This window comes from Onthophagus taurus, chromosome 10 (assembly GCF_036711975.1).
Source record: "Onthophagus taurus isolate NC chromosome 10, IU_Otau_3.0, whole genome shotgun sequence".
Taxonomy (NCBI): Eukaryota; Metazoa; Arthropoda; class Insecta; order Coleoptera; family Scarabaeidae; genus Onthophagus; species Onthophagus taurus.
The window spans coordinates 8,298,746-8,313,516 of record NC_091975.1 but is presented as its reverse complement, the minus strand read 5'-3'; the positions used below and the strand labels follow the sequence as shown (position 1 = coordinate 8,313,516).

At 26.2% G+C, this 14,771-nt stretch overlaps 1 protein-coding gene across 9 annotated transcripts in view; it reads left to right on the top strand.

The window, feature by feature from the left end:
• LOC111419106 (homeotic protein ultrabithorax-like) overlaps positions 1 to 14,771 on the top strand; it is a 526,223-nt gene that overhangs the window by 35,320 nt on the left and 476,132 nt on the right. The window contains exon 1 of one of the 9 annotated variants that reach the window (XR_011641568.1): positions 14,688 to 14,763. The exons of the other annotated variants lie outside the window; for them this stretch is intronic. The gene's annotated coding sequence lies outside the window, so the exon portion shown is untranslated. Of the gene's footprint in view, positions 1 to 14,687; positions 14,764 to 14,771 lie in introns of those variants that run through there. 9 annotated transcript variants of the gene reach the window in all.

Sequence of the window (14,771 nt, the reverse complement as noted above, 5' to 3'; positions counted from 1 at the left end):
ATTCAAAAACCAGAAACGATAGGAGACAATCTTTTGGATGAAAATTATTTGTAATGAACCAAAAAATTGGTATTTACAAGAGATTACAACCTAAGTATGCTTATTACCAACCTAACGGCTAATACATGCCATTCAACCAATGAAGGATTGAAGTCTAACAACAGAGCTAGTTGTTTTATTAAAAAATATTCATCAAAGACTTGTATGATTGAGCTCGTTTATCTTTGACGGTTCGTGTTGTAATGCTTCGGTTGCAAGCGACCTTGATATAAAGTTACATTAAAAAATATATGCATCCCATGTTATCTATCTCGTATTATAGTTTAATGTTCAGATTTGAATAAGAATTTAAGATTAGAACAAAGAAATCTAAAATTTACTTAATGCATCATCTCATAACAAGATATAACTTGCTTTTCTTACACCAACAACGTACAACCATCGTAAACTTCGACCTTATTTGTCGAATCACGTCCCTTTTTCTCTCTTCGTCCCCATGTTGTCCCATTCTCTTCCTAGCAAACACATGAAAGATTAAACGTACATATACCGGGGGGTGAATTCCCGTAACCCCACCCCCTAAAAGTCTTCTGGTTTCACGTGCCGAAGTCTTGTAAGAATTTATACGTTTTCTCCGAGTATGACACGAGACTACAAAGAATGTTGTTTTCTGCGACGACAAAAAAAAAGGGAAAAAAAGTGTTGGAGGAAAATGGTGCGAGAAAAAAGCTCGTTATTAGACGATCGTAAGGGAAACGAAATCCCTGTTTACAGTTCCCGATGGTCGTGTTCGTTTTGGGATCGGAATTAAGGGGGGGAAAGTACGTCTAGAAAAATTAGGGCACTACAAGACATTTTTTTTCTTTTACATCTCTTTTTCGTTTATACCTTTTTTACCCTTTTTTCGTTTTCTTTCGGGGAGGATGAAAGTATAAAGAGGTTTTTACGAATTCACGATAAGGGTAGGTGTAAAAATTGTGCGTGATCCGAATTTAATGAATCAAAATCTTTACCGAAAAAAAATTTTTTGGTGAAGAAAAAAGAAAGAAAATAGGAAGAGTTTATTTACAATAAATTTGGGTTTGATTATATTTCGGGTAACTCCCAAAGCGTTTGGGGAAAACGCTTTTTTTTCTTAACTAAACGAAACCGGGGAGTTATTACCAAAACATTTTAGAACAAGATGACGGATTTATATGGCTGTTGGCCCCCATCGAGGCAGGTAAACGTTTATAAACTAGCGAAAAAAATAACAAGACGTCTGCTTTCTTTTCCTGCTGGTCATATCGAAAATTTGTTTATAAGAAAAAACTTGGAGGATGACGCAAAACGAAAATAAAACGAATAACTGAATAAATTTGTAAAAATGGATTAAGATCCAATCGAATTTTTTATTCGAGAAAACTCAATCCAATCCAACCAGATTCCTTCTTCTCCTATCTCTCTCTCTCACTCCGAGTAAATTGGCGATATATATGCGGGTCAAGACCCTAAGTCTATTTACCCTTTGCGTTTGGTCATTTGTACACTTAGTTTCGACCCTCCCCACCTTATCTCCGAAGTGGTTTCTCCATTTTCTAGAGAACCTTGTGGATATATAAAGACGTTTTTTTCCATCCTACTCGTTCGGACGAACCGGCCGTCATTTGCATCTAAATAAACCTTTTAATTCCGCTTATCTACTCGGGCATTGTCCCCGAAGTGGGGATTTGTTTTCTTTCCCTGCCTCCGCCAACGTTTTTCCCCGCTTCACAAGCCACACACGTTAATGGAATCCGTCGATAAACATTTCCAACTTAAAATGAACGACTATGAAATGAAAGGAGTTTAAGAAAACGACTCTTTTTTTTCATAAAAGAGTATTTGTTAAAAGATTGAACAGCTGCGTTTTAATTTTTATAAATCATTGAAGAGTTTCAAGTATGATTAAGGAACACTTTTTCTGGTCACTCTATTTTATGTCTAACCGGTTTCAACTTGCGCCATCATCAGGGACTCATCTAATTATAAATCTTTGACCTCACTAACTTTACGAAATCGACGAAGACAAGGAGGATGACGACGTTGCGGCTTGGGGTGTGGCAACATCCCCTAGATTAGGTTTGCCCCGAGCTAGGAGTTTACGAGAGGATCGAAACTCTCTGCTGGCGAACCGACGTCGGCGATTCACCATCTTGAATAATAAAAAACTTTGATTAAGTTTTCAAAACTAGAAGAACCCCGTTTTTTAATGATTATTACCATTGGGTTCTAAGTTTTAACGTTTCTATTCCACCTATCAGAAAAAAGGGTCAAAAAAAGTTTAATAGAAATTAATCATGAAATCGAAATTGAAGTTTAATGAAAAAATAAAAGGGGACGATTACTGTTGTTACTCCCCGATTTACAAGGGTTTGGAATCACACAAACCCAACCCAATTCCCATAAAGTTTCGCAACGAGAAGAGGATTGATTTGAACTAAACGGAATTGGATCTATTTGGATTAGTTTTAATCAAAAAACTTTCTAATTTGATTTTTTTCCCATGCTTTTGAATTAACATTCACCTCACCTTCGAGATTGATTGTGTGGAATTTCTAATTCCGTGATTCGACTTTTGTAACCATCTGGTTACGATTAAAAAAGTTAAAGCTTGTTAGGAAATGTAATGATGCAGAAACTTCGATTGAGGGGGTGAAACGGTGGGAATAGAGAGCGTGGCGAGGGGGGACAGTTAAATTTTTACGCCAAAATATCCCCGGTTCGACTGTAAAAACGAACGTAAAGTTTTGCTCGCTATACACATTTTGTCTAGACTGTAAAAAAGACCGTAACCCGTTGACTATCTATAAGGACAAAACTAGTTTTTGTTGATTTTCAAAAAAAGAATATTTTATAGGAATGAAAGAATTATTTTTGACATACTAAAACTAATCAACTTAATAGTTATAAACTTCACTTGTAGGGATAAAAAAAATCATAACGACGAAATTTGCTTTAAAATGAAATTTATTTCATGGTGATATCTCAATTCGTTCTTGAGATACAACTTTTTAAGTTACTTATATTAAAGCGATGTCTATAATTACACGGAGTTAAATAAAAAAAATCGTTTCACTAGGATAAATAGAAATGGAAGAATTACGTTTTGTGTGATAAAACTAGATTAAATTTGCTATAAAATGGTTTTTACGTCGTATTGATATCTCATTTATTTTTTGAGATATGATTTTTTCAAAATAAGTAACTATAAAGTTGTCATAAATTAAAATTGTTTATCACTCAAAAATTAAATGTTGTGGATGAGAATGATGTTAATAAAAATTGCTCATAATAAATCACAAAAACATAATCCATAAACGATTTTTTTGTAATTGTTACGATTTTTTAGTTCTTGACTGTAAAATCCAAAAATGTTTAAATTGATGTTTTTGGGCAAAAAAATGTGATATAATTCAAAAACCAAAAATGGTAGGGGGAAATTTTTTGGATAAAAATTATTTGTAATGAACCAACAAAATGGTATTTACAAGAGATTATAACCTAAGTATGCTTATTACCAACCTAACGGGTTTAAAATACTTAACATATCGAGTTTGACGCTTTTAACAACAAAATAATCTTTAACTCAAAAATTTAAAGTTGTGGATGAGAATGATATTAATAAAAATTGTTCATAATAAATCACAAAAACATAATGCATAAACGATTTTTTTGTAGTTATTATGAATTTTTTGTTCTTGACTGTAAAATCCAAAAATGTTTAAATTGACGTTTTTGGACAAAGAATGTGATATAATTCAAAAACCAGAAATGGTAGGAGAAAATTTTTTGGATGAAAATTATTTGTAATGAACCAAAAAATGGGTATCCACAAGAGATTACAACCTAAGTATGCTTATTACCAACCTAACTGATTTAAAATACCAAACATATCGAATTTGGCGCATTTAACAACGAAATAATATTTAACTCAAAAATTTTAAGTTGTGGTTGAGAATGATATTAATAAAAATTGTTTATAATTAATCACAAAAACATAATCCATAAACGATTCTTTTGTAATTGTTACGAATTTTTAGTTATTAACCGTAAAATCAAAAAATGTTTAAATTGACGTTTTTAAACGAAAAATTGTGATATACATAACTCAAAAACTAGAAAAGGTAGGGGAAATTTTTTGGATGTAAATTATTGGTAATGAACCAACAAAATGGTATTTACCAAAGATTATAACCTACGCATGCTTATTACTTATTACCAACCTAACGGATTTAAAATACAAAACATATCGAATTTGGTGCGTTTAACAATGAAATAATCTTTAACTCAGAAATTAAAAGTTGTGGATGAGAATGGTATTAATAAAAATTGTTCATAATAAATCACAAAAACATAATCCATAAACGATTTTTTTGTAATTGTTACGAATTTTTAGTTCTTGACTGTAAAATCTAAAAATGTTTAAATTGATGTTTTTGGACAAAAAAATGTGATATAATTCAAAAACCAAAAATGGTAGGGGAAAATTTTTTGGATAAAAATTATTTGTAATGAACCAACAAAATGGTATTTACAAGAGATTATAACCTAAGTATGCTTATTACCAACCTAACGGGTTTAAAATACTTAACATATCGTGTTTGACGCTTTAAACAACAAAATAATCTTTAACTCAAAAATTAAAAGTTGTGCATGAGATTTATATTAATAAAAATTGTTCATAATAAATCACAAAAACATAATCCATAAGCGATTTTTTTGTAATTGTTACGAATTTTTTGTTCTTGACTGTAAAATCCAAAAATGTTTAAATTGATGTTTTTGGACAAAAAAATGTGATATAATTCAAAAACCAAAAATGGTAGGGGAAAATTTTTTGGATAAAAATTATTTGTAATGAACCAACAAAATGGTATTTACAAGAGATTATAACCTAAGTATGCTTATTACCAACCTAACGGGTTTAAAATACTTAACATATCGAGTTTGACGCTTTTAACAACAAAATAATCTTTAACTCAAAAATTAATAGTTGTGCATGAGATTTATATTAATAAAAATTGTTCATAATAAATCACAAAAACGTAATACATAAACGATTTTTTCGTAGTTATTATGAATTTTTTGTTCTTGACTGTAAAATCCAAAAATGTTTAAATTGATGTTTTTGGACAAAAAAATGTGATATAATTCAAAAACCAAAAATGGTAGCAGAAAATTTTTTGGTTATAAATTATTTGTAATGAACCAACAAAATGGTATTTACAAGAGATTATAACCTAAGTATGCTTATTACCAACCTAACGGGTTTAAAATACTTAACATATCGAGTTTGACGCTTTTAACAACAAAATAATCTTTAACTCAAAAATTAAAAGTTGTGCATGAGATTTATATTAATAAAAATTGTTCATAATAAATCACAAAAACATAATCCATAAACGATTTTTTTGTAATTGTTACGAATTTTTTGTTCTTGACTGTAAAATCCAAAAATGTTTAAATTGACATTTTTGGACAAAAAATGTGATATAATTCAAAAACCAGAAATGGTAGGAGAAAATTTTTTGGATGAAAATTATTTGTAATGAACCAAAAAATGGGTATCCACAAGAGATTACAACCTAAGTATGCTTATTACCAACCTAACGGATTTAAAATACTTAACATATCGAGTTTGACGCTTTTAACAACAAAATAATCTTTAACTCAAAAATTAAAAGTTGTGCATGAGATTTATATTAATAAAAATTGTTCATAATAAATCACAAAAACATAATCCATAAACGATTTTTTTGTAATTGTTACGAATTTTTTGTTCTTGACTGTAAAATCCAAAAATGTTTAAATTGATGTTTTTGGACAAAAAAATGTGATATAATTCAAAAACCAAAAATGGTAGCAGAAAATTTTTTGGTTATAAATTATTTGTAATGAACCAACAAAATGGTATTTACAAGAGATTATAACCTAAGTATGCTTATTACCAACCTAACGGGTTTAAAATACTTAACATATCGAGTTTGACGCTTTTAACAACAAAATAATCTTTAACTCAAAAATTAAAAGTTGTGCATGAGATTTATATTAATAAAAATTGTTCATAATAAATCACAAAAACATAATCCATAAACGATTTTTTTGTAATTGTTACGAATTTTTTGTTCTTGACTGTAAAATCCAAAAATGTTTAAATTGACGTTTTTGGACAAAAAATGTGATATAATTCAAAAACCAGAAATGGTAGGAGAAAATTTTTTGGTTATAAATTATTTGTAATGAACCAACAAAATGGTATTTACAAAAGATTATAACCTAAGTATGCTTATTACCAACCTAACGGATTTAAAATACCAAACATATCGAATTTGGCGCTTTTAACAACGAAATAATATTTAAATCAAAAATTAAAAGTTGTAGATGAGAATGGTATTGATAAAAATTGTTCATAATAAATCACAAAAACATAATCCATAAACTATTTTTTTGTAATTGTTACGAATTTTTAGTTCTTGACTGTAAAATCCAAAAATGTTTAAATCGACGTTTTTGAACGAAAAATTGTGATATAACTCAAAAACTAGAAAAGGTAGGAGAAAATTTTTTGGATGAAAATTATTTTTAATGAACCAAAAAATGGGTATCCACAAGAGATTACAACCTAAGTATGCTTATTACCAACCTAACTGATTTAAAATACCAAACATATCGAATTTGGCGCTTTTAACAACAAAATAATTTTTAACTTAAAGATTAAAAGTTGTAGATGAGAATGGTATTAATAAAAATTGTTTATAATAAATCACAAAAACATAATCCATAAACGATTTTTTTGTAATTGTTACGAATTTTTAATTCTTGACTGTAATATCCAAAAATGTTTAAATCGACGTTTTTGGACAAAAAATGTGATATAATTCAAAAACCAGAAACGGTAGGAGAATTTTTTTTGGATGAAAATTATTTGTAATGAACCAAAAAATGGGTATCCACAAGAGATTACAACCTAAGTATGCTTATTAGCAACCTAACTGATTTAAAACACCAAACATATCGAATTTGGCGCTTTTAACAACAAAATAATTTTTAACTCAAAGATTAAAAGTTGTAGATGAGAATGGTATTAATAAAAATTGTTTATAATAAATCACAAAAACATAATCCATAAACGATTTTTTTGTAATTGTTACGAATTTTTAGTTCTTGACTGTAAAATCCAAAAATGTTTAAATCGACGTTTTTGGACAAAAAAATGTGATATAATTCAAAAACTAGAAATGGTAGGAGAAAACTTTTTGGATAAAAATTATTTATAATGAAGCAACAAAATGGTATCCACAAGATATTATAACTTAAATATGCTTATTACCGAATTTAAAATACCAAACATATCGAATTAGACGCATTTAACAACGAAATAATATTTAACTCAAAAATTTTAAGTTGTGGTTGAGAATGATATTAATAAAAATTGTTCATAATAAAGCACAAAAACATAATCCATAAACGATTTCTTTCCAATTGTTTCGAATTTTTAGATATACACTTATACATCACTCAAATCGAATTGGTCTTTGTGTCAAATTTTGAATAATAATTTTTAATTTTTTATAGTTGCTATTGGGTGGTCTAAACCAGGTTTCATTTTAGCATAATTCCCGGTGAATTTCTTCGGTTAACCAAAGATAAATTCCGGAGTTAATTACAGAGAGAGAGAGATATTATCATATGTATCTCTTGGGGTCGAGTGCATCGCTCCTTTTACTCTTAACCTCGAGTAAAATGTAATTTATTTCAACCGATTTGACCTTCTTTATTTATTCTTTTTTAATTAACTTTAAAAAACAGTCTCTTGTTTTTGTATTTTTTCAATTAGTTATCTTTGTATTCGTATTTTTCCCTTTATTTGTACCCATAAAAGACGGAAAATTAATTTAACTTCTCATAACGTATTATGCAGTTACTTCATTATTACGACTTTACTTTATTGTGGGTTATTTCCCGAAATAAACTAAATTAACCAGAAAAGTTAATTTAACCAATTTCGAAAAACACTCTTTCCATTTTCTACCCCACCTTTTAAGCTTTAAACAAAACATTCTCCATCTCCCTAATACTCCCAACCATTTAGGTTTTATTTACCTTGTTAATACGTCTCGATGTTTATTCAAACCCAACCCCTCCAAAAATACATAAAACTAAAAATACATAAAACGAAAAATACATAATATTACTTACGTTTTTCTTATTATTCCACTTAATTACTCAAATAACTTAGTTTTTTTTGAAATTTTTAATACTAAGCTTGATTATTTTAACTGTTACTTGGGGTGGTGATAGTTGAAAACTGAAGTCGAAGAGAGTGGCGGGGTCAAAAGCGGCGCGTAAACGGTCATAACGGGGCCCATAACGTGCCATTGTAGAGCGCGTAACGACTTACAAAAGCAAACCCTTTATTGCTTCGGTTTATTGCCTCTTCTTTCTCTGTTTCACTTTACGACTGGTTCGTTCATGCAAAAGGCAAAAAAAAACCTAACTCAAACGCCTTGAAAACTGTTACGTCAACCTGTGCAACCCAAAAAAATCAGAAAAAAAATAAACTAAAGAAATAGGAAAAAAATATAGACCTTGAAGTGTCGCTTGAAAACGTAACGGAACTTTTAGCTTTTAAAATCTTCAACTCTTTTTTTTCCCTATTCTTAAAACTTTTTTTTTGGTCGAAGCGTAGGCGATAATTCTGTTTGTAAATAGTAGTTAAAGAGATGGTTTGGGGTGGAGGCGTGTTAAAAAAATTTCTTACAGAACGAATAGGAACATGGAATGCTTCTTAGAAAAGTTTTAAGCTTCGTGGGGACTTTTTGACATTAGTTTAACTTTGATCGTGGTTGGTATGGTTTCTTTTGTAGTTGCCTCCTGAATAGATGTTGAAATTGTAATGAAAATTGATTTGATGAGGTATGTATTAAAAAAAAAACAGTATGATGAATTCTTAGGAATTGAATGATAATTATTGTATTAACTTAAAGCTTATAGTCTAAAATTTAAAAGTATTGAAAAATATTCATGTGTAAATTATGAAATATTGGATTATTTTCTTAATCTAAAGTTAAAGCTAAAAGTCTAAAGTTTAAGAATGTTGAAAAATATTTATATGTAAATTATAAAATTTTGGAGATAATTCCAGAAAGGTTAAGACTAATTTTGTTATAAATTGACGTTTAAGGTTAAATGATAATTTTCAAAAAATCATCTTGGGCTTAATTATAGGAATTAAATGATTATTTTTGTATCAAATTAAAGCTAAAAGTCTATATTTTACGAATATTAACGATATCAATTTGTTGAATGATAAAATTTTTAAGATAATTCTTGAAATGAAGTACTACTTTTTTTTAATCTAAGATTTAGAGAAAAATAAAAAAAATTTTTTTAACCTTATTCGTATGGATTTAATGATAATTTTTATATCAACTTAAAGCTAAAAGTCTAAAGTTTAAGAATATTGAAAAATATTCATATGTAAATTAGCAAATTTTGGAAAAAATTCCATAAAGTTTAAGACTAATTTTGTTATAAATTGACGTTTAAGGTTGAATGATAATTTAAAAAAAATCATCTTGGGCTTAATTATAGGAATTTAATGATTATTTTTGTATCAAATTAAAGCTAAAAGTCTATATTTTACGAATATTAAAGAAATTAATTTGTTGAATGATAAAATTTTTGAGATAATTCCGGAAATTAAGTACTACTTTTTTTCTTAATCTAAGATTTAGAGAAAAATAAAAAAAAAATTTTAACCTTATTCGTATGGATTTAATGATAATTTTTATATCAACTTAAAGCTAAAAGTCTAAAATTTAAGAATATTGAAAAATATTCATATGTAAATTAGCAAATTTTGGAAAAAATTCCAGAAAGTTTAAGACTAATTTTGTTATAAATTGACGTTTAAGGTTGAATGATAATTTTCAAAAAATCATCTTGGGCTTAATTATAGGAATTAAATGATTATTTTTGTATCAAATTAAAGCTAAAAGTCTATATTTTACGAATATTAAAGATATCAATTTGTTGAATGATAAAATTTTTGAGATAATTCCGGAAATTAAGTACTACTTTTTTTCTTAATCTGATTTAGAGAAAAATAAAAAAAAATTTTTTAACCTTATTCTTAGGGATTTAATGATAATTTTTATATCAACTTAAAGCTAAAAGTTTAAAGTTTAAGAATATTGAAAAATATTCATATGTAAATTAGCAAATTTTGGAAAAAATTCCATAAAGTTAAAGACTAATTTTGTTATAAATTGACGTTTAAGGTTGAATGATAATTTTCAAAAAATCATCTTGGGCTTAATTATAGGAATTAAATGATTATTTTTGTATCAAATTAAAGCTAAAAGTCTATATTTTACGAATATTAAAGCAATTAATTTGTTGAATGATAAAATTATTGAGATAATTCCTGAAATTAAGTACTACTTTTTTTCTTAATCTAAGATTTAGAGAAAAATAAAAAATTTTTTTTTAACCTTATTCGTATGGATTTAATGATAATTTTTATATCAACTTAAAGCTAAAAGTCTAAAGTTTAAGACTATTGAAAAATATTCATATGTAAATTATAAAATTTTGGAGAAAATTCCAAAAAGGTTAAGACTAATTTTGTTATAAATTGACGTTTAAGGTTGAATAATAATTTTCAAAAAATCATCTTGGGCTTAATTATAGGAATTAAATGATTATTTTTGTATCAAATTAAAGCTAAAAGTCTATACTTTACGAATATTAAAGATATCAATTTGTTGAATGATAAAATTTTTGAGATAATTCCTGAAATTAAGTACTACTTTTTTTTAATCTAAGATTTAGAGAAAAATTTAAAAAAAATTTTTAACCTTATTCTTAGAGATTTAATGATAATTTTTATATCAACTTAAAGCTAAAAGTCTAAAGTTTAAGAATATTGAAAAATATTTATATGTAAATTAGCAAATTTTTGAGAAAATTCCATAAAGTTTAAGACTAATTATGTCATAAATTGATGTTTAAGGTTGAATGATAATTTTCAAAAAATCATCGTGGGCTTAATTATAGGAATTATATGATAATTTTTGTATCAAATTAAAGCTAAAAGTCTATATTTTACGAATATTAAAGATATCAATTTGTTGAATGATAAAATTTTTGAGATAATTCCTGAAATTAAGTACTACTTTTTTTTTAATCTAAGATTAGAGAAAAATAAAAAATTTTTTTTTAACCTTATTCATAGGAATTTAATGATAATTTTTATATCAACTTAAAGCTAAAAGTCTAAAGTTTAAGAATATTGAAAAATATTTATATGTAAATTAGCAAATTTTTGAGAAAATTCCAGAAAGGTTACGACTAATTTTGTTATAAATTGACGTTTAAGGTTGAGTGATAATTTTCAAAAAATCATCGTGGCCTTAATTATAAGAATTTAATGATTATTTTTGTATCAAATTAAAGCTAAAAGTCTATATTTTAGGAATATTAAAGATATCAATTTGTTGAATGATAAAATTTTTGAGATAATTCCAGAAATTAAGTACTACTTTTTTTCTTAATCTAAGATTTAGAGAAAAATTAAAAAAAATTTTTTAACTTTATTCATAGGAATTTAATGATAATTTTTATATCAACTTAAAGGTAAAAGTCTAAAGTTTAAGAATATTGACAAATATTTATATGTAAATTAGCAAATTTTGGAGAAAATTCCATAAAATTTAAGACTAATTTTGTTATAAATTGACGTTTAAGGTTGAATGATAATTTTCAAAAAATCATCTTGGGCTTAATTATAGGAATTAGATGATTATTTTTGTATCAAATTAAAGCTAAAAGTCTATATTTTACGAATATTAAAGATATCAATTTGTTGAATGATAAAATTTTTGAGATAATTCCTGAAATTAAGTACTACTTTTTTTTTAATCTAAGATTAGAGAAAAATAAAAAATTTTTTTTTAACCTTATTCATAGGAATTTAATGATAATTTTTATATCAACTTAAAGCTAAAAGTCTAAAGTTTAAGAATATTGAAAAATATTTATATGTAAATTAGCAAATTTTTGAGAAAATTCCATAAAGTTTAAGACTAATTATGTCATAAATTGACGTTTAAGGTTGAATGATAATTTTCAAAAAATCATCTTGGACTTAATTATAGGAATTAAATGAATATTTTTGTATCAAATTAAAGCTAAAAGTCTATATTTTACGAATATTAAAGATATCAATTTGTTGAATGATAAAATTTTTGAGATAATTCCAGAAATTAAGTACTACTTTTTTTCTTAATCTAAGATTTAGAGAAAAATAAAAAATTTTTTTTTAACCTTATTCATAGGAATTTAATGATAATTTTTATATCAACTTAAAGCTAAAAGTCTAAAGTTTAAGAATATTGAAAAATATTTATATGTAAATTATAAAATTTTGGAGAAAATTCGAGAAAGGTTAAGACTAATTTTGTTATAAATTGACGTTTAAGGTTAGTAATAATTTTCAAAAAATCATCTTGGACTTAATTATAGGTATTTAATGATAATTTTTGTATCAAATTAAAGCTAAAAGTCTATATTTTACGAATATTAAAGATATCAATTTGTTGAATGATAAAATTTTTGAAATAATTCCTGAAATTAAATACTACTTTTTTTTTAATCTAAGATTTAGAGAAAAATAAAAAATTTTTTTTTTAACCTTATTCGTATGGATTTAATGATAATTTTTATATGAAATTAAAGCTAAAAGTCTAAAGTTTAAGAATATTGAAAAATATTTATATGTAAATCATAAAATTTTGGAGAAAATTCCAGAAAGGTTAAGACTAATTTTGTTATAAATTGACGTTTAAGGTTGAGTGATAATTTTCAAAAAATCATCTTGGACTTAATAATAGAAATTAAATGATTATTTTTGTATCAAATTAAAGCTAAAAGTCTATATTTTACGAATATTAAAGAAATTAATTTGTTGAATTATAAAATTTTTGAGATAATTCCAAAAATTAAGTACTACTTTTTTTTTAATCTAAGATTTAGAGTAAAATAAAAAAAAATTTTTTTAACCTTATTCATAGGAATTTAATGATAATTTTTATATGAAATTAAAGCTAAAAGTCTAAACTTTAAGAATATTGAAAAATATTTATATGTAAATTATAAAATTTTGGAGAAAATTCGAGAAAGGTTAAGACTAATTTTGTTATAAATTGACGTTTAAGTTAAATTTTCAAAAAATCATCCTGGGCTTAATTATTGAAATTAAATGATAATTCTTATATCAAATTAAAGCTAAAAGTCTAAAGTTTAAGAATATTGAAAAATATTTATATGTAAATTATAACATTTTTTAAATTAAAGACAACTTTTTGTCTTAACTTAACATTTAGAAAAAAATCAAAAAATCATTCATTCCTTATTCATGGGAATTAAAGAATTATTTTTATATCAAATTAAAGCTAACAGTCTGCAACAAATGTAGTTGAACAGAATTTCTGATCAATTTAGTTTAATCTGCATTGTATTTTTCAATATTTGTGAAATAGAAAATATGGGAAAAAATGTTTTTGCCATTTATAATTCGTTTCTGTAATCTTATTGATATTATTTTGGTTTTCTCTGTCATCTTTCGCACAACTATTTCATATCTCAGGATACAAAACATTTATGAATATATCTATTCCAAGCCCATACAACGTTAAATCCAACAATAAGTTAATTACAAATAAAATATTTTAACACTTTTATAATTTAGCTTAGTAACATTTCTTAGTCATTCGACACAATCAAACTAATTCATATTCAAAGAACGTGATTGCACATAAGTATTCATATTAGCTCCTTGAAAACTCCCAACGTTTTCCTCGAGTATCCCAAGTAGCAATTTGCAATTTGCATACATATTGCGTTAATTAATTAATTCATTTAACAAATGGATTTTTTTATTATCATAATTTTCTTATGTAATAACTTAAAATAAAAAACGAAACCCAGAACGAATTTTTGTAAAGAAATTGTTTCTTTCTATCATTTTTCTGTATCGATCGTCTGAATGCGTAGTTCATCGTCTCTCCGCTCCAGGCGAGAACGTCGCCACCTACCAAGACTCCTCTTTCTTTTTAAAATCTCACAAAAAGAAATTGATTTTAAACGATTCCTGTGGGATAATCCCAAATCGGTCCAACCCAAAGCAAAGATGGCTTTACGATAACCTTCATTTCTGATTGGTCGAAATGTCGTAGTTAATTACCTGGTTTTAAATTCTACCTGATAATGGGACCGCGAATGACAGAAACAGGTATATATATATATTGTTATCCTTTTTTGCTTTAAAAGAAACCAGTAGCAAAAGAACTTACCTTAATTAGTAAATTTGTATTAAAAAAAAATGGTTAAAAAAGAAATGAGTTTAAATGAGAAAACAAGAGTAATAAAAGTGTTAAACGTGTCTCTAAATAGAGTGTTACAATAACAATAAACGGTAATTAATCGTCGGTAAAAACGGTTAATTTGTTAAAACGGAATATTGTTAATCGTCATTGTGTTCGCGCGCGAGACAATGAAGTGTTATTTTACGGGCTGGCGGTTTTTACGGTGGGTTATAAAAATTAATTATCATCTATGGGATAAGATTTTTCGTTATAAAATAGCCACCGATTGCGTTTCAGCTTTATTTGCAGTAACGATGTCAAAAAATTTGCACAGAAATCGATTTCTCAAGATAAAAGTGAGTTTATTATATTGGTGAGTAA